Below are 18,726 nucleotides of genomic sequence, written 5' to 3'. Positions count from 1 at the left end.
ACTTGCTAGCATCCCCGGCATAATTTCAGAACTCATATATTAGACAAATACTGATGTCTGAAATTCATCACTGTTATTTTATCAGTGGTGTTAACCTGTTTAAAGTAAATGGGTTAATACCTCTGTTAAAATAGAAAGGAATTTCAGACGTATGTGTTCAGTGTTGGTACCCCAGTACCCAATGATGTAATGTCAGGGCCTAGGGGTCTATATCAGTAGTAGTCTGATGGGCTATGTGTTCAAAAACAATAGTAGATTGGATTTGTGCATTTGAGACAGCTATTCTGGTCCATTCCTGCACCTAATACACTGTAGGCTGTTACCTCAATATTTGCTAGCCACTTAATCAACATATTGCACAACAAATACCATTTTCCAAATTTTTCACTTATTCATCTGGTTAATGTTTTATACAATTTCTAATAATGTTGCCAGGGAAAAGACATAAAATACTCTGAAAAACAAGCAGACTGATTAGACTTACAGAACACATATACAGCTAATAAAAGCTTTGTTGTACTTAATCAGAAGAAACACTAATGTATCGTTGTTACAATTAATATCCTCAATTATGGCTGTGACTTTATGCCACGTTACCAGTTTATAGCCCTGACTCTGCAAAATACCGCAGAAATTTCTAAAATTTAGAAAGTGCCTCCATGTATTGTGGCAAAAGAGTTTGGCATATGTCATGCATATTCACATTCGATGTTCAAAAGGTTGTTGCCGCGGTTACCATGTTTGTGTAGATAGGAGTGTACATTGATGCCAGGGTGGCTCCAACTGCACCTGTCACTGTAAATTCTTCATTTTAATTCTAGTTTCAGGAGAAGCTAAAATGAAAGCACCCAGGCTGCACTGCAGAACCTCCAAGATGCTGCAGATTGGATTCTGCACAAATTTTCCTCGATGGCTAATAGGGTAGCATTTGAATAAAATGTTGGGGTCAGGCTATTCTGAGCATCTGCCTGGAAGCTCTCAGTACAATGATACTATTCCTTTAATTGCTGCAGTTGTTTACAATTGGGCCATTAATGCTTCAGTGTAAAGCAGATAGAATGTTGTGTGATCGTGAGCTATAGAAACCGGGAAGGTTCAAGGTTCAATCCCCAAACCCGTGCAAGTGCTGGTTTTTACTGATATCAGCTGTTAACAGTGGGTCCATTACAGTTAGCCTCAGTGTCATTGAATGAGGGAGTGGAAAAGTTCTGATTGCCATCCCATGACCCCTATTGAAATTGTGCAAATCAGGTGAGGACAGGATCAACCTCAGCTGTCATAGCCCCCATGATAAACTAGCCTGAAAACACACACTGTCTAGGCTTACACGTGAAGAATAAATGCAAGTGCCTGTGGTACCCTACCTCAATATGAATCACTGCATTAAGGACAGAAAGTTATAGTCCAACGATTTTTATTTGAAATCTACAAGCTTTCGGAGGTTTCCTCCTTCCTCAGGTAAATGTTCAGGAGCTCCTTGAAGCCTACGCATTTATACATCACAGAACAATACATGGTGTTTACAGACTGCCCCTGCAACTGCCCGTTGCCAAGGCAATCACCGTGTTCAGACAGAGAGGTGTCACCTACAGAACCCCCGAATACACATTCAACAAAAAAACAAACAGGAAAACAAAACAGAGAGAGAGAGAGGCAGAAACATCCGGAAGGCAGAGAAAGCCAGCAAATGACCCATTATATTAAAAACAGATAGCTTTTGTTCGCTAGTGGGGTAACGTGCAGCGTGACATGAACCCAAGATCCCGGTTGAGGCCGTCCTCATGGGTGCGGAACTTGGCTATCAATTTCTGCTGGACGATTTTGCGTTGTCGTGTGTCTCGAAGGCCGCCTTGGAGAACGCTTACCCGAAGATCAGAGGCTGAATGTCCCTGACTGCTGAAGTGTTCCCCGACTGGGAGGGAACCCTCCTGTCTGGCGATTTTTGCGCGGTGTCCGTTCATCCGTTGACAACGACAACGGATGAACGGACACCGCGCAACAATCGCCAGACAGGAGGGTTCCCTCCCAGTCGGGGAACACTTCAGCAGTCAGGGACATTCAGCCACCGATCTTCGGGTAAGCGTACTCCAAGGCAGCCTTCGAGACACACGACAACGCAAAATCGTCGAGCAGAAATTGATAGCCAAGTTCCGCACCCATGAGGACGGCCTCAACCGGGATCTTGGGTTCATGTCACGCTACACGTTACCCCACTAGCGAACAAAATATGATGGGTCATTTGCTGGCTTTCTCTGCCTTCCGGATGTTTCTGCCTCTCTCTCTTTTTTTCCACATCGTTCACCTGAGGAAGGAGGTAGCCTCCGAAAGCTTGTGAATTTAAAATAAAATTGCTGGACTATAACTTGGTGTTGTAAAATTGTTTACAATTGTCAACCCCAGTCCATCACCGGCATCTCCACATCTTTTTTTCCTGTTTGTTTTTTTGTTGAATGTGTATTCGGGGGTTCTGTAGGTGACACCTCTCTGTCTGAACACGGTGATTGCCTTGGCAACGGGCAGTTGCAGGAGCAGTCTGTAAACACCATGTATTGTTCTGTGATGTATAAATGCGTAGGCTTCAAGGAGCTCCTGAACATTTACCTGAGGAAGGAGGAAACCTCCGAAAGCTTGTAGATTTCAAATAAAAATCGTTGGACTATAACTTGGTGTTGTAAAATTGTTTACAATTGTCAACCCCAGTCCATCACCGGCATCTCCACATTAAGGACAGAAGGGGACAAAATTGTGGTAAAAAGCAGAAACAAGAGGTACATGAGAATCTGCAATAACAATGCCTGAAACAAGCAAACATATTCTGTATTTAAATAGTAAAAAAAAGCAGCCAAGACTAATTCACCCATAGAAAATCAAACTGAGAAGATCTCAATTGTAGGATTGTAAACAGCTAAACCACATGAAAAGATGAGATTGTTCATCTCTGCATCATCAAAACAAGAAGGGATGCGTCAAATATAGGGCTGTCCCAGCAATACTCTCCTAATCCACGATACCAGAAGGGATTGTCCAAAGAGCTAAGGCCACTGAAAATGTTTTTAAAATAATGTAAAATGACTCTAGTTAACTGCATGGTAACATTGGATGCATCATAGTACGCAGGTTGGTTAAGCTCAGTTCGTGAAACAGGTTGGCTCCATTGAGACTCTGCTGATTATTCTTGACCACAATCTGCCAGCATCACCTATTCAGCTCAAGGGCATCAACTTTCTGACATTCAAAGTGATTTTATCATGGCATGATTACATTTTGCTTTTCCACAGACTTTCAAATTCAGGATCCAACAATGGATACCTGAGCATTGAATGTATTTTACAGGTCGTGATGTGACTCTGAATTCTTAGTATCTCCTGTTCAAATTTATAAATATCACTATCCGTGTATATTTATCTTGTACTGTGTTGGGACAGAACCTGGTACTAAATCTTAAAGCCTGGATATCTCTGCAGCAGACAGAGACTATCTACTCAACAATCAGACTGTCTTTTGTTCATTTATGTTCACCTTGAATAAAAGAAACCTGCAAATCCGTGGGCTCGTCAATCTTCTAAGAGATCACTAGGCTTCTTACACTTAAAATTGATGAAAGGCTGTTGTTAACTAATTCCCTTTGCCTTTTCGCAGTTCAAAGTTCAGATTTTTATGAGGTAGTCAATAAGAAGTGATTTTCATCTGTTTACTTAATCACAGCAAGGGTTTTAAAAGCTTATCTGCAACCTTTATGAAAGATTTTCTCAGCAGTTTTAGTCATGTTAAAATAACTGGAGGAATTCAAGAACCTGGACCTTTAAATTGCACCAAATGAATATCTTTAATATCAGATATTTAATGTGTTTAAGCATCCAGTGATTGTGCCTGATAGACATTCAGTGGAGATGAGTGAACCTGCCCCAATTTAGAAATTTGTGTCAGTCTGATTCAATCTACTCAGCCCTAATAGTCTGCTTTGTTTTGTGGTAATAAGAATCACCCACCCCAAAGCTTAGTAAGCTACTACAAACAATACCGTACAGACCAGAAGATCTTGGGTGCCGAGTTAGCTGACTGTTGACAGAGCAGCAGTCAGGACGATAAAGTTGGCCTCAGTGCCCCTGGACTAATGAGGAGAAAAATCAGCCATGATTCCAACTCTTGATCTCAATTCAGCAACGTTTGCTGAAAAATGGATGTGCAGCGAGGATTGGGTTCGGCTATAATGCCCCCGTGATCAACTAGCCTGTCAACATTCTGTTTAGGCCTGTATATAAAGAACGAGTACTTGTAAATGGTACCGAGGGCTTTGGCACTTGTGATACAATCCCCCAGAAGTATCCTTACCCGATTTCGGCAAGGGAGAAAAGTAGAAGGAAAAATAAAATAATCATTTAAGTCTAAATTTAACCTTTTGGGTCATCACATCGCTGTGAGTGAAAGCAGTAATGATCGTGTTTATTCTGTGAAAGTGAACAATGTTTCTTCTGCTGAGTAGACTGGTAATTCACATAAGTGAAAAGTAAATATATGCTAATAAATAGAGTGCAGCCAGTTACAAGGCTGTAATTCAATCAAGAGGTTTGATGATATCATAAGCCACGAGTCAGCAGAATTCTTTGAGCGAATTAAAGTCTCACAATTGCTGGCAGCCCTTCATTATTGCAAAAAATATATATGGAATAGCTTATTTTTACCCGATAATATTTATTTTCTCATTTTCTTCTTATTTATCAGGCACAGTATTCTAGTTGCACAGTTGAGATGTAGGTTGAAAACCCATTGCCCTTCCGGTCCACTCCACCTTTAGTCTAGCAGGAATGCAGCAGAAAAGCTGCAAAGTTGGCAGGGCCTAATTACTTTGGATCCCGGCCTTCCCCAACAATTTCAGTGGGGGCTTTTTTGGTGTTCATGATGTATGCTAACTAAAGTTTCTGTTAAAATTGAACTACGTGGTAAAAGGTCAAATACCTGTATCAATTAAAACACACTGCCTGCAAAAGAAGGATGTGGGTTGCGGTTATAACAGCTCCAACAAGATTGTAAGAAGGACATTACTGATAGAAAGATAATGGGGTAGATTTTGACTTTGTGCAATTGTGTAAAACGGGTGATAGCGAGTCAGCAGCCCGTGTTACATCTCTCCTGATTTATATTTCCATTGAAGTCGTTCACCTGTTTTGCACTATCCAACAAAGTCAAAATCTACCTCAAAATTAGAGAATGAATTGTTTCTTACATGAGGATGCGGGCAAACGGTTGTACTGATATAGCAAATTGTCAAGAAATAATGAAGGATACCAGAGGCATGTGAAGAGGAGTGCAAGCAGGGAGACATCTGCACTTGTAAAGCGTGTGATTAACTCTTGCAAATAATGGACTGCTAACAAGCCAAGGAACCTTGAGGTTGTTTTAAAACATATAAGGAAGAATAACAGATACCCGGATGTCTGACGTTATGGTCCGGGTATGATAAGTAAAAAAGTGGAACTGGTTGTAAACAACTGGGTTATAAAAATCATAGAGAATCATCGAATCATACAGCACAGAAGGAGGCCATTCAGCCCATCATGCCTGTGCCAGCTGTTTGAAAGAGCTAGCCAATTAGTCACACTCCCCATAGCCCTGCTAATTTTTCCTTTTCAAGTATATATCCAATTCCCTTTTGAATCCAATTCCCTTTACAGGAGCAGGGATGTCCTACTGTAGTTATACAGGGCCTTGGTGAGACCACATCTGGAGTATTGTGTGCAGTTTTGGTCTCCTTATCTGAGGAAGGATGTCCTTGCCATGGAGGGAGTGCAACGAAGGTTTATCAGATTGATTCCTGGGATGGCAGGACTGATGTATGAGGAGAGATTGGGTCGACTAGGCCTATATTCACTAGAGTTTAGAAGAATGAGAGGTGATCTCATCGAAACATATAAAATTCTAACAGGACTGGACAGACTAGATACAGGAAGGATGTTCCCATTGGCTGAGGAGTCCAGAACCAGGGGTCACAGTCTCAGGATACGGGGTATGCCATTTAGAACCGAGATGAGGAGAAGTTTCTTCACTCAGAGGTTGGTGAACCTGTGGAATTCTCTACCACAGAAGGCAGTGGAGGCCAAGTCATTAGATGTATTCAAGAAGGAGATAGATATATTTCTTAATGCTAAAGGGATCAAGGGATATGGGGAAAATGCGGGAACAGGGTACTGAGTTAGCAATCAGCCATGATCATTTTGAATGGCAGAGCAGGCCCGAAGGGCCAAATGGCCTATTCTTGCTTCTATTTTCTATGTTTCAATGTTTCTATGAATCTGCTTCTGTCACCCTTTCAGGCAGTGCATTTCAACAACTCACTGCGTAAAAAATTTCTCCTCATCTCCCCTCTGGTTCTTTTGCCAATTAAATATGTGTCCTCTGGTTAGCGACCCTTCTGCCAGTGGAAACAGTTTCTCCTTATTTACTCTATCAAAACACCACATAATTTTGAACACCTCTGTTAAATCTCCTCTTAACCTTTTCTGCTCTAAGGAGAACAATCCCAGAGTCTCTCGTCTCTCCACCCGAAGAAAATAGGAGAAATTGCTGTCGTTGGACGAGAGAAGCCAGCGGCAGGCCTAAAGATGATCATGTCCAGAAGAACTCATGGTCCATGTATTTGAACATGACTACATGTTGTGTAATGTAAGTGAATACAGGGAAGGTTAGCTAGCAACTAATCATGTCTCTGAATAAATATTGGTGATTAATCAAACTCAGTGAATCCCTCTGTTAAGAACATAAGAAAATAAGAAATAGGAGCAGGGGTAGGCCAAACGGCCCCTCGAGCCTGCTCCGCCATTCAATAAGATCATGGCTGATCTTCTACCTCAACTTCACTTTCCCGCCTGATCCCCATATCCCTTAGTGTCCAAATGTTCTTTTGACTTGGGTGAAAATCTAATAGAAAGTTTAAGTGCATGTAGTGATAAATTAGTGTTCAAAAACAGGAGATTAGAATCACAATCTGAAACACTGACTTGTTTTTAGTATTCTTAATTTCTAAGGGATCCCAGTGGATGAGTCTGGGAAACAGCCAGGGTGATAGAACATAACACACCAAACCTGTCTACAAAGGGAGCTCAGGTTGACATACTTTTTGATGGCAAGCTGAAAAATCAAAGCAACTCACCAACTTCGGACTCTAATCTCTTATTTTTGTGTCTTGCTGTGGCTGATATTTTGAGTCCTTTCCTACCATAATGTCCAGCTCATATATATCAAAAGGTGTTATTTAGTCTTGTTTTTTTAAAAAAGGATTAATTTCCTCTGGTTACAGTTTAAGTACCTGGCTTTCACAAGCAAAAAGATAGTTTAGGCGTGTGCTTTAATAAAAAAAAGTGGAAATAAAATACTCTGACTCTCCAAACTAAATAACTTTAATTATTTCCCAGGTATTTGGCTTGTTACAGGTAGGTAAATGAGCACATCTAGATAGTTTGAAAAATCCCCACTTTTAAAAGGATACCAATATTTGATAAGGCAAAAATCACTGAAATGATTTAACGAAATTATTTGTTCACAGACAAATAGACAGCATTATAGCATTGTTCCTTTTCCTGCATTCTTCCTATCACAAATAACAGAGAAGGCATCAAAAACTGATAAAAGTACATCACTTTGCATCAAGCATAATTCATTGACCTGAATCCTTAGGATTTACCCTTTGGTAACATTCTTGGGTTCGAGCTAATTCGAAATCAGATATTCACCGGTTTGACATTTTTTGATTGAATAGCTGAGCTGCATTGGGTGTCTTATGGATCGAATAGCATTTGAACAAATAAATTACTTTTGGTGTGCCTGGTGCTTGTGTGCGGCCTGCATGGGCTCCCTCTATACCAAAGGCATCGTTAATATTTAATTTACAACAGAGTGTCAGAGTGGATGTGGGTTGGGGAGGGGGCTCTGTGATGTTTTGCCCCGGCAGGAGGGTACACTCAGTGAACGAAGGCATAGCAGTCCACCGCTCAGTATGTCAGGCTCATCTGGGGTCCAGGCCTGAATCCATGAAGATGTTAAAGATGTGGTCATTTTTTCTTGGCCCCCTTATAAAATGGGCTGATGTGCATACTGCAGCATCTTTCCAAGTGGAACCTCAACATCTTCCCCCGCTCTCCCCACCCACCCCTCCACACCCAGGATGGTGCCCCATGCTGGGATTCAGAGCCTTGCCGCTTTGGTGGTTGCCCAAATGTGCCCCTCGTGTTGTGGATGCCTGCCATTAGTATTGTACTGAGGTGATTTCCTTCTGACCTTACATGCTGCAAGATCACTAGCAGACTGATTTGTTACTTATGCAAGGATCAAAGGCCCACAGATTTTCAGGGCCATGATGTCATGATACTTAGAGAATAAGAAAGGTGTTTGTGATGTAGAACCTAAAGCTATATAGTATCAATAGGCGGGATGAGTGTTTTTTTTCCAGCATCAACTTACTAGAAAATAAATTATTCAGCACATATCAAACAGATATAAACATGTGCTTTTGGTGCGTCTGGAGCTTGTGTGCAGCCTGCATGGGCTCCCTCCATACCAAAGACGTCTTTAATAGTTAATTTACAACAGCGTGTCAGAGGGGATGTGGGCTGGCGAGGGGGCTCTGTGATGTTTCACCCTGGCAGAAGGGTTTGCCCAGTGTACATAATTGTAGAATTAATTTAAAGGCTGCATTAAAATTTTAGGAAACATTCACAAGAGGAAAGCTTCCATCACATGTAGGAGAACTGTTGCAACTCAGTCATGTGTGAATGGATGCTGGTAACACACCTTCACTGTTTAGATCTCTGCACATCCTCACTCTGTGTTCTTGTAACAAATATCTCATTCCTTGTTTCTAATGTCCTTTGATATAGTCCGAATAAGTACGCATTCTGATCTTTCAGAAAACCTTAAAGGTTGTTAACACGGCCCACCTGCTAATGTTCCAGCTACGGCAGAGACAACCGCACATTAACTAGGAAACCGTTTTCTTCGAGGGTCAGGAAAGCTAAAGGTTAATTAACTAATGAATCCCTGTAAAACAAATGCTAGACTTTTATCATTATTCAACCAGCTGGAGGTAAATTACCTGGCAATAAAGAATGTACAGTACATGATCTACATTCACAGGCCAATAAGTGATATATGAGAACTGTACATAGTAGTTACTTCCCAAATGATTGCATTTACAGAAAGGCCTGTGCTTTGGCTGATGCTGCAGGAATTACACTCTTGCCACGAATAAATGCTATAAATTAACAGACAAGTATATCTGTGTTGTTATGGCAAGAGTAATAATTTTTACATTAGTGTTTGATAAAGCGTGATGCCTCGAGCTGATAAATATTTTTGGGGTCAGTTTAGCTCACATATTTCATTCTGATATCATTACTGTAGACATTGTTTCAATTTTTTATTCCAATTTATGACTAGAATACTAATGGATGTAGTGCTTGGAATGAAAATCATTTGAAATTGTTGTCTTTCCACTGCTGTTAGAAATTAAAATGTCTTCTGGTTATTTTTGACACAAGAGGTGTTAATTATCTTCTGTATCACTGGTTGCCAGACACACTCGGGTATGTCCTACCTCTTTCAAGTGACTAAATAATATAGGTAACATATTTGATTACAAGATCATTTCAATTTTGTTTTAAAATCATGAAATATTCAAGAACGCTAATTTCTGTCCAGCAGGATATATAGTCCTTTTTGTAGTCGAGAGGTTCAAGTACCTTAATGTAAGAAATGTAGTTCTGAATATGCAGCAGCATAAGGGTGAGGCCATTGTTCTGCTCTGGTAAAATGCCAAAACCACCCTAATAGCTACTGTCATTATTAATTCTCGGCAGCCGTTGTTGATGCAGTGGAACAAAGCTGCATTAATTGGGCTCATGATGTTGCAATTTTAATTCTATTTGATCACTAGAACACTAAAACAGCTGTTTATGAATAACTGCAGATATAATTACTGAAACACGTTGGCCTTCTAGAACAAAACAACTGCATTATAAATGACATGATAAAATATCATTTTGAAAATGTTAAAAGTATTTTTGTCAAAATAGAATCTTTTTCTTTTGAGACTGTTGCTTGTTTCCATGCAGCAAGTCGGAATTTGTAGTTAAAGGTGGAGTTAGGGTTATGTGCAGTAATTTGGCTTGGAACAAACGATGGCCATTTTTACAACTGTTGGTAACACAGTTTTATAAATCACCAATCGTCTCTAGACATGAACAAATGGAAGCATCTGTTTCCCTTTGTCTTTCCTCCCCTCAGAACATACTGTTAACTGCCTAAGTCAAGAACTAGTAAAACCTATCAGAGCTGTGAGTGGCCAATTTTAGTGCCAGGTACCTTTGGTACTTGATCTGTGAATTTGGAGAAGATGTCACTGCTACAATACTGAGTTACAACAGTACTTTAAATGAGCTTAAATAAAAAGAGGCACTTTTTGAAATAACTGTCAGATGGAAACTAAGTACCATTTAAAAAAAACAATACATTTGTGGAATTAAACTCAAAACGGTAAGTATGTTAATAGTCATCCTTTGTGATGAGATGCTATACTTTGCTAATTTAGTTGGATTAAAGCTTAGTGCTTGTAACGCATGTCTGAAAGTTTAATAGTAAAAACCATAAAGCATAATGTCATAAAAATAAAATAGCATTAACCTCTTGTGTGTAACTCCCTTTCCTTAAGTAAATATAGTGACAGGAAAGGAAGTACATGTCTTAGAGTTGAAAGTTCAGCAGCTGGGCCTCACCCTGATTTACCCTATTATGCTAACAAGAGCAAATCAATAGAACAATAGCCTCAGCTGCTGAACTTTCAGTTTTGCCACATCAGCTGCCATTGGTAGTCGCCATAAATAATTGCTGCCACACCATCTGGTCATCATAGAAATATTTTAACAGGGTTTAAAAAAAAGAGACTTGCATTTATACAGCGCCTTACCACATCTTTCAAATGCCTCAAAACACTTTACACAGAATAAATTGCTTTTAAATGCAATGGCTGTTGTTATGTAGGCAAACACGGCAGTCAATTTCTGAACAGCAACATTGCACAATTAATTGGATGAACGCCCAGTCAATCTGTGTTTAGTTGTGTTGTTTGAGAGAGGAATGTTGTCCAGGATACTGCAAGAATCCATGCTCCTCTTTGAGTGGTGCTACAGGATCTTATATCAAAAAGGAATATTAAGGCAATATGTATGTATGCATTATCACATTAAAGAGGAAGAAATGTTTACTAATAATTTATTGAAATAATAACATTGCCTTTATTAAAATGAGGTTAAGCTTTCTTCCTTCTCTGTGATAGCGCTAAGCCAGTAAAAAGGCTGCTGCGGTATTGCTTTGATACAAAGGTTTAATTTCACATGCTGTTTTGTGCAAAGTGAACTTGGAATAGTTTATGAAAACTAAAAGAAGACATACAATAAACAACAGCTCTGACACACTAAAGATGTGCAAATGTACAAATGATATGAAAAGATGTATGCAGACATGTCAGTCCCTCAGGATCACTGGTGGAATATAGAAATATAAGAGAACTCCTCCTGTGCTGAGGTAAAAGTTGTACAGTATCTCACTTCAGAGTCTGTGTTCAGGGTGAAAATGGATTGCTGAAGCTGTCTAATAGAAGTAAAGAAAGAACTTGATTTATATAGCTCTTTTCACATCCTCAAGATGCCTCAAAGCGCTTCACAACCAATGAAGTGCTTTTGAAGTGTAGTCATTGTTGTGATGCAGGGAAACATGGCAACCAATTTGTGCACAGCAAGGTTCCACAAACAGCAGTGAGATAAATGACCAGATAATCTGTGTTGGTTGAGGGAAAAATGTTGGCCAGGTCACTTGGAGAACTCCCTTGCTCTTCTTTGAATAGTGCCATGGCATCTTTTATGTCCATCTGAGAGCACAGATGGGGCCTCAGTTTAAAGTCTTACCTGAAAGATGACACCTCCTACAGCACAGCATTCCCTCAGTATGCATTGAAGTGCCAGCCTAGATTATGTGCTCAAGTCTTTAGAGTATGGTTAAACCCATGTCCTGCTGACTCGGAGATCAGAAAAAATCTTTACATTTGAAATTATAGGTGGCCCTGAATTTCTGCGGGATTATCTCAATCTCCGGACCTAACTTCGACAGGAAATCTGTGGAAAAATGGCATATACAAACATTTTTGGCCATTTCTTTGGGGATTCCATCTAACTCCAGTTGGAGAACCTCCATATAAATTTCAGTCCTAGGTCTTCTAAAAAAAAAATCAATCTTAATACTTTTAGACTAAATGAGAAAATGTATTTACCTAGCTTCCCAGTCATTATTTTCTAGTTTTGAGAAATCCGCAAGATGAAAATTGTCTCCAATTACATTCATGTTAAAAGCTATTTATAAAGTTTTCATTTTTTAATTTGGATCTGAAGAGGGTGATGATCAACAATGTTATTATTCTTTCAGTGGCTCTAACTGTAGTGAAATGTGCCATGTTCTCAAGCAGTCTTGGATCAATATTATTTAGTCCCAGACTACTCCAGAAATAGGCCCAGGTGTGCACAGAAATACATATCATTGTGCACATGTAATGAAATGTTTGTAAATTTAATTTGACACTGGGATAGGATGAGGGCACTGAGGTACGGAGGGTGCCAAACCACAGAGAGATGACCGCAGATCCAATTAAATAATTTAAAGAAAAATCTAACCATGATTGTTGAGCGTTCTGAGGAGAGAGAAAAGGAAGATGGATTGAAATGAGTCTACAAATGTATACAGTTCAGCTAATGTATAATGAAGAAAAATATATTACAGAGATAAGGGTTATGGGGTTAAAACGGAAACATTTTATGGAAAGTATAATTAAACAGGGAAGATTACCATTGTAAGAAATGTGCTGAAAGGCAAAATATTTGAATTTACATGAAAAACACACAAGCTATCTTAAATATTAAAACCTAAATTTAAATGAGATGCTCACAGGATACAGAGATGAACTGATCTGGAAAAATTATTTCTTTGAAACCTGTGATGCTGTTTTGCTGCATTTTTCAGTTTCTGTTATCAGCCTTTAATGAGTTGGGAAAATTATTTTATTATCTATTTAATAAGTCTAGTTGAAGGTATAATGTTCATAATAACAGAGTTAGTCCCATGAAATTGAGCAGACTTGTTATTGTAGATAAGGCTGGTAGGCAACACAGATCAAGAAAAAACATAGACAGTTGTGAAATCACACAGGTCATAGCAGTCTTGGAGTTTGGATTTAAATAGGAATGGTTTATGTTCAGCCATCGTGTGTTCTAAACTATTATGAAACATTTAGTGCAACATTGGCTGTGCCAGACTTGCTTGGTTTGTTTGGAAGTGACTTGATATTTGATATGAGGGAATTGTGACCTGGGCTCTGATTGAAGCAAACTATTCCATAAGGAGACAATGTAGGTCAGACATCTGATGCTGACGACTGGATTTCTCTTTGCCGCATAGCTCACTGGGGAAGCACAGGATGTCATTTTATCTGTACAAATTATAGAGCTTTTTGAGAAAGAAACATCAGACATTCCATCTTTCCAAACCACATACGAGGGATCAATTGCCACAGTCCGCCCACCTGGAACAAATATCCCAAATAGCAGAATATCCACATAAGAGCATATTTGTGAGCGTGTATTTGGGGAAGATTTGACATGATGAACAGCCACTGTAAATGATAAATCTTTGTTTTTCTGCACTGTTCAATTATAGAAGTAATAGAGTGGCCCCAGAAATTCAGGAATAGTTCTGACGTCTGATGTATGCATTCCACGTTCTCTATATTAATCCCTTCTTTTGTGCCATTAGAATACTTCTTTTATATTTAACTAAATTTAATTGTAAGAATGTTTATCTACCTCAAGACTAGAATTATTGTTGGTGGTGATCGGCTGGATTCGTCACCTGCAAGCAAAATACTTTGTTTTTGCTAGCCTGTTTCTTTAGTTGTTTGCTCAGCTCAGAAAATCAATCTTGCCCTTTCGTGTCAAGGTAGTCCCTCACTCTGCTCTCAAGCAGCTTTGGGCCCTCAACTGTCCTGCTTGAATATCATCATCTGTTGGTCCTCCCCTTTTGTTATCATCCTGCCTGGCCTGCTTAGCATATGTAACATAATGCGCAGCCTAATACAGTAGGGCCTGAGAGTTATTAGGCAGGTGTGGCCATAGGCCTCACTATACTGCACTTAGCCCTGGTGCCCAGAATGTGCAGGGGTATCTGTTCCCTTAGAAAAGCTCAATAAAGGTTGATTGGTACAAGATGCATGAATCATGGGTACTCCTGTGGAATTGGGCATTAATGTGCAGTTTTAAATCAAGGGTGACATATCAAATGCACATTAGGGAAATTAATGCCCTTTATTTATATTGGGTGTCAAGCTTGGCTCAGTGGTTGCACTCTTGCCTCTGAGTCCAATGGTGATGAGTTCAAGCCCTACTCCAGAGACTTAAGCACATAACTAGGCTGACACTTCAATCAAATACTTTCAGATGAGATATTAAATGACGGCCCCATGTGCCCTCTCAGGTGGACATAAAAGATTCCATAGCACTTTTCAAATAAGAGCAGGGGTGTTCTCCCAGTTTGTTGGCTAATATTTAGCAACACCACCAAAACAGATGATCTGGTCATTTATCTCATTGCTGTTTGTGGGACCTTGCTATGTGCAAATTGGCTGCCGTATTTCCCTACATTACAACAGTGACTATGCTTCAAAAGTACTTCATTGGCTGTGAAGTGCTTTGGGACATTTTGAGGATGTGAAAAGAGCTATATAAATCAAGGTCTTTTTTTTATATGCACCATGACATTGCTGGAATTTGCCTGAATAGCATCGTGAGTAAAATTGGTTATTCTCTGAACCTCTCAAGTCCTGCTGTCTTCAGGATTGCTGGTGGGTATAGCCAAACAGTGCATCAGTCACCTAATTATAGAATCATAGAATCATAGAAGTTACAACATGGAAACAGGCCCTTCGGCCCAACATGTCCATGTCGCCCAGTTTATACCACTAAGCTAGTCCCAATTGCCTGCACTTGGCCCATATCCCTCTATACCCATCTTACCCATGTAACTGTCCAAATGCTTTTTAAAAGACAAAATTGTACCCGCCTCTACTACTGCCTCTGGCAGCTCGTTCCAGACACTCACCACCCTTTGAGTGAAAAAATTGCCCCTCTGGACCCTTTTGTATCTCTCCCCTCTCACCTTAAATCTATGTCCCCTCGTTATAGACTCCCCTACCTTTGGGAAAAGATTTTGACTATCTACCTTATCTATGCCCCTCATTATTTTATAGACTTCTATAAGATCACCCCTTAACCTCCTACTCTCCAGGGAAAAAAGTCCCAGTCTATCTAACCTCTCCCTATAAGTCAAACCATCAAGTCCCGGTAGCATCCTAGTAAATCTTTTCTGCACTCGTTCTAGTTTAATAATATCCTTTCTATAATAGGGTGACCAGAACTGTACACAGTATTCCAAGTGTGGCCTAACTAATGTCCTGTACAACTTCAACAAGACATCCCAACTCCTGTATTCAATGTTCTGACCAATGATACCAAGCATGCCGAATGCCTTCTTCACCACCCTATCCACCTGTGACTCCACTTTCAAGGAGCTATGAACCTGTACTCCTAGATCTCTTTGTTCTATAACTCTCCCCAACGCCCTACCATTAACGGAGTAGGTCCTGGCCCGATTCGATCTACCAAAATGCATCACCTCACATTTATCTAAATTAAACTCCATCTGCCATTCATCGGCCCACTGGCCCAATTTATCAAGGTCCCGCTGCAATCCTAGATAACCTTCTTCACTGTCCACAATGCCACCAATCTTGGTGTCATCTGCAAACTTACTAACCATGCCTCCTAAATTCTCATCCAAATCATTAATATAAATAACAAATAACAGCGGACCCAGCACCGATCCCTGAGGCACACCGCTGGACACAGGCCTCCAGTTTGAAAAACAACCCTCTACAACCACCCTCTGTCTTCTGTCGGCAAGCCAATTTTGTATCCAATTGGCTACCTCACCTTGGATCCCATGAGATTTAACCTTATGTAACAACCTACCATGCGGTACCTTGTCAAAGGCTTTGCTGAAGTCCATGTAGACCACGTCTACTGCACAGCCCTCATCTATCTTCTTGGTTACCCCTTCAAAAAACTCAATCAAATTCGTGAGACATGATTTTCCTCTCACAAAACCATGCTGACTCTGTTGACTGAAAAGTAGTCCCTCCCTTTGATGACCCTTTTGAGGTAGAAATTGATGGTTTTCAACCCTTTGACTGCTATTTGGAGAGCAATGTTAACTGAAGCTGCTTTTTGCAGATTATCACTCCGGAAGTGGCATTGATGGGTAACTATCTCCTCAGACAGCCTCAGCCTTTACACAGAACGCTCCTCTGTTAGGGACAGATAGCTACTGCCTGGCCTGTACAGATGGCCTCAGGTAGTTGGTGCAGGTTGTTGTTTGTCTTTTATATTGGTACTAATAAATGTATTTTTCACACAGCATAGAACTCAGACCAACAATAAAACCACCCTGATGGCACTTTTCCATACTTTTGTGCCCATTTCCCTATACAGCAATGAAAAACTTATCTGCAAGTTCAAAGAGTATTACAACAGAATCATGCACAACTGCTTGCAAGTGAAGGGTCACAGTGCCTTTGATAATAAGAAATGAAGAATCATGGGTGAAGGATAGCATTTGGGTCACCACCACTGTTTCGGGAAATCTTTCCACATGTGGTTTAGCATTGTATTTAAGGTAATAAAAAATGCTCGGCATCTCAGAAACCATCTCTGTACTTCTTATAATCCTCAGTCTCATTCCTAATTTTGGGAGGAATTTTGCACTGGTTTACATGTTGATAGTGTTGTTGAACAATTTGTTGTTTATGCAACATTTGTAGGTGCTTATATTTATACAGCGAGAATGTGGAACTTGCTGCCACATGGAGTGGTTGAGGCAGAATGGCATAGATGCATAAAAGGGAAAGCTAAATAAGTAAATGAGGGAGAAAGGAATAGAAGGATATGTTGATAGTGTGAGAACATAAGAAATAGGAGCAGGAGTAGACAATATGGCTCCTCGAGCCTGCTATTCAGTCAGATCATGGCTGATCTTCGACCAAAACTTCACTTTCCCTCCCAATCTCCATCAATCCAAATATCTATCCATCTCAGCCTTGAATATACTCAACGACTCCGCATTCACAGCCCTCTGGGGTAGAGAATTCCAAAGATTCACAACCCTCTGAGTGAAGAAATTCCTCCTCATCTCAGTCTTGAATGGCCGACCCCTTGTCCTGTGACTATGTCCCCTAATTCTAGACTCTCTAACCAGGGGAACCAATCTCTCAGCATCTACCCTGTCAAGCCCCCTAATAATCTTATACGCTTCAATGAGATCACCTCTCATTCTTCTGAACTCCAGAGAGTATAGGCCCATTCTACTCAACCTCTCCTCATAGGATAACCCTCTCTTCACAGGAATTAATCTAGTGAACCTTCGTTGCACCGCTTCCAAGGCAAGTATATCCTTCTTTTGATAAGGAGACCAAAACTGTACACAGTACTCCAGATGAGGTCTCATTAAAGCCCTCTACAACTGTAGTAAGACTTCCTTACTCTTATACTCCAACCCCTTTGCAATAAAGGCCAACATGCCATTTGCTTTCCTAATTGCTTGCTATACCATACTAACTTTTGGTGTTTCTTGTACTGGGACACCCAAGTCTCTCTGAACACCAACATTTAATAGTTTTTCACCATTTAAAAAATATTCTGTTTTTCTATTCTTCCTACCAAAGTGAATAACCTCACATCCCCCCACATTATACTCCATCTGCCACCTTCTTGCCCACTCACTTAATCTGTCCATATCCCTTTGCAGACTATTTGTGTCCTCCTCACAGCTTACTTTCCCACCTAGCTTCGTGTCATCAGCAAACTTGGACACATTACACTCGGATGAAGTAAATAGAGTAGGAGGGAGGCTCATGTGGAGCATAAACACTGGCATGGACCGTTGGGCCAAATGGCCTGTTTCTCTGCTGTGAAAAAATAAAAATAAAAATACAAACTTACTTATTACAATAACTCTGTATGCACAGGTGTACATACCGGTGTAGTACTGTTGAATGCTTCAAGATTTGAGTGTTTATTGGCAATAGTCCGGGGGAAGGAGGAAAGCAGTTGAACAGAGAAGCACGGGAAACAATACTACTGGTTTAACGTGTGCTGTCGGGTTGGGTCACCGTTAAATAGTGGGTGGTGGTTTGCTACTTTCCTATCAGTCTGACTTTCCTTTTTGGGGGTGGGGGGGCGGGGGTTTGGGATTGGTGAAAAGGTGTGGACCTCCAGAAAGGTGATCCTGACTGCTTAATACTTTTCCAAATCTTTTATAAATCTGTTTATTAACACAGCATAGCTTTAGCTTGGAGAGTGCTTCACATGTTCATGATATATTTGCACTCTTTCATTCAATTAGAATAATTCAGCAAGTGTCAACCTGCAACATTTGTTAGTTGACTATGAGAACACAGGGTTACTGTCATTCAATAATAATTGAATCCACAAATGTCAGTTACCCAGGAATTTGCGATGATATCAATGTGCGAGTCTGAATTATGCCATTGTGAGCAGCAAGTCCATTTATGCATGTGCTGTTGTG

This window comes from Heptranchias perlo, chromosome 7 (assembly GCF_035084215.1).
Source record: "Heptranchias perlo isolate sHepPer1 chromosome 7, sHepPer1.hap1, whole genome shotgun sequence".
NCBI lineage: Eukaryota > Metazoa > Chordata > Chondrichthyes > Hexanchiformes > Hexanchidae > Heptranchias > Heptranchias perlo.
The sequence above is the reverse complement of the archived record's forward strand: the minus strand, read 5'-3'. Positions refer to the sequence as shown.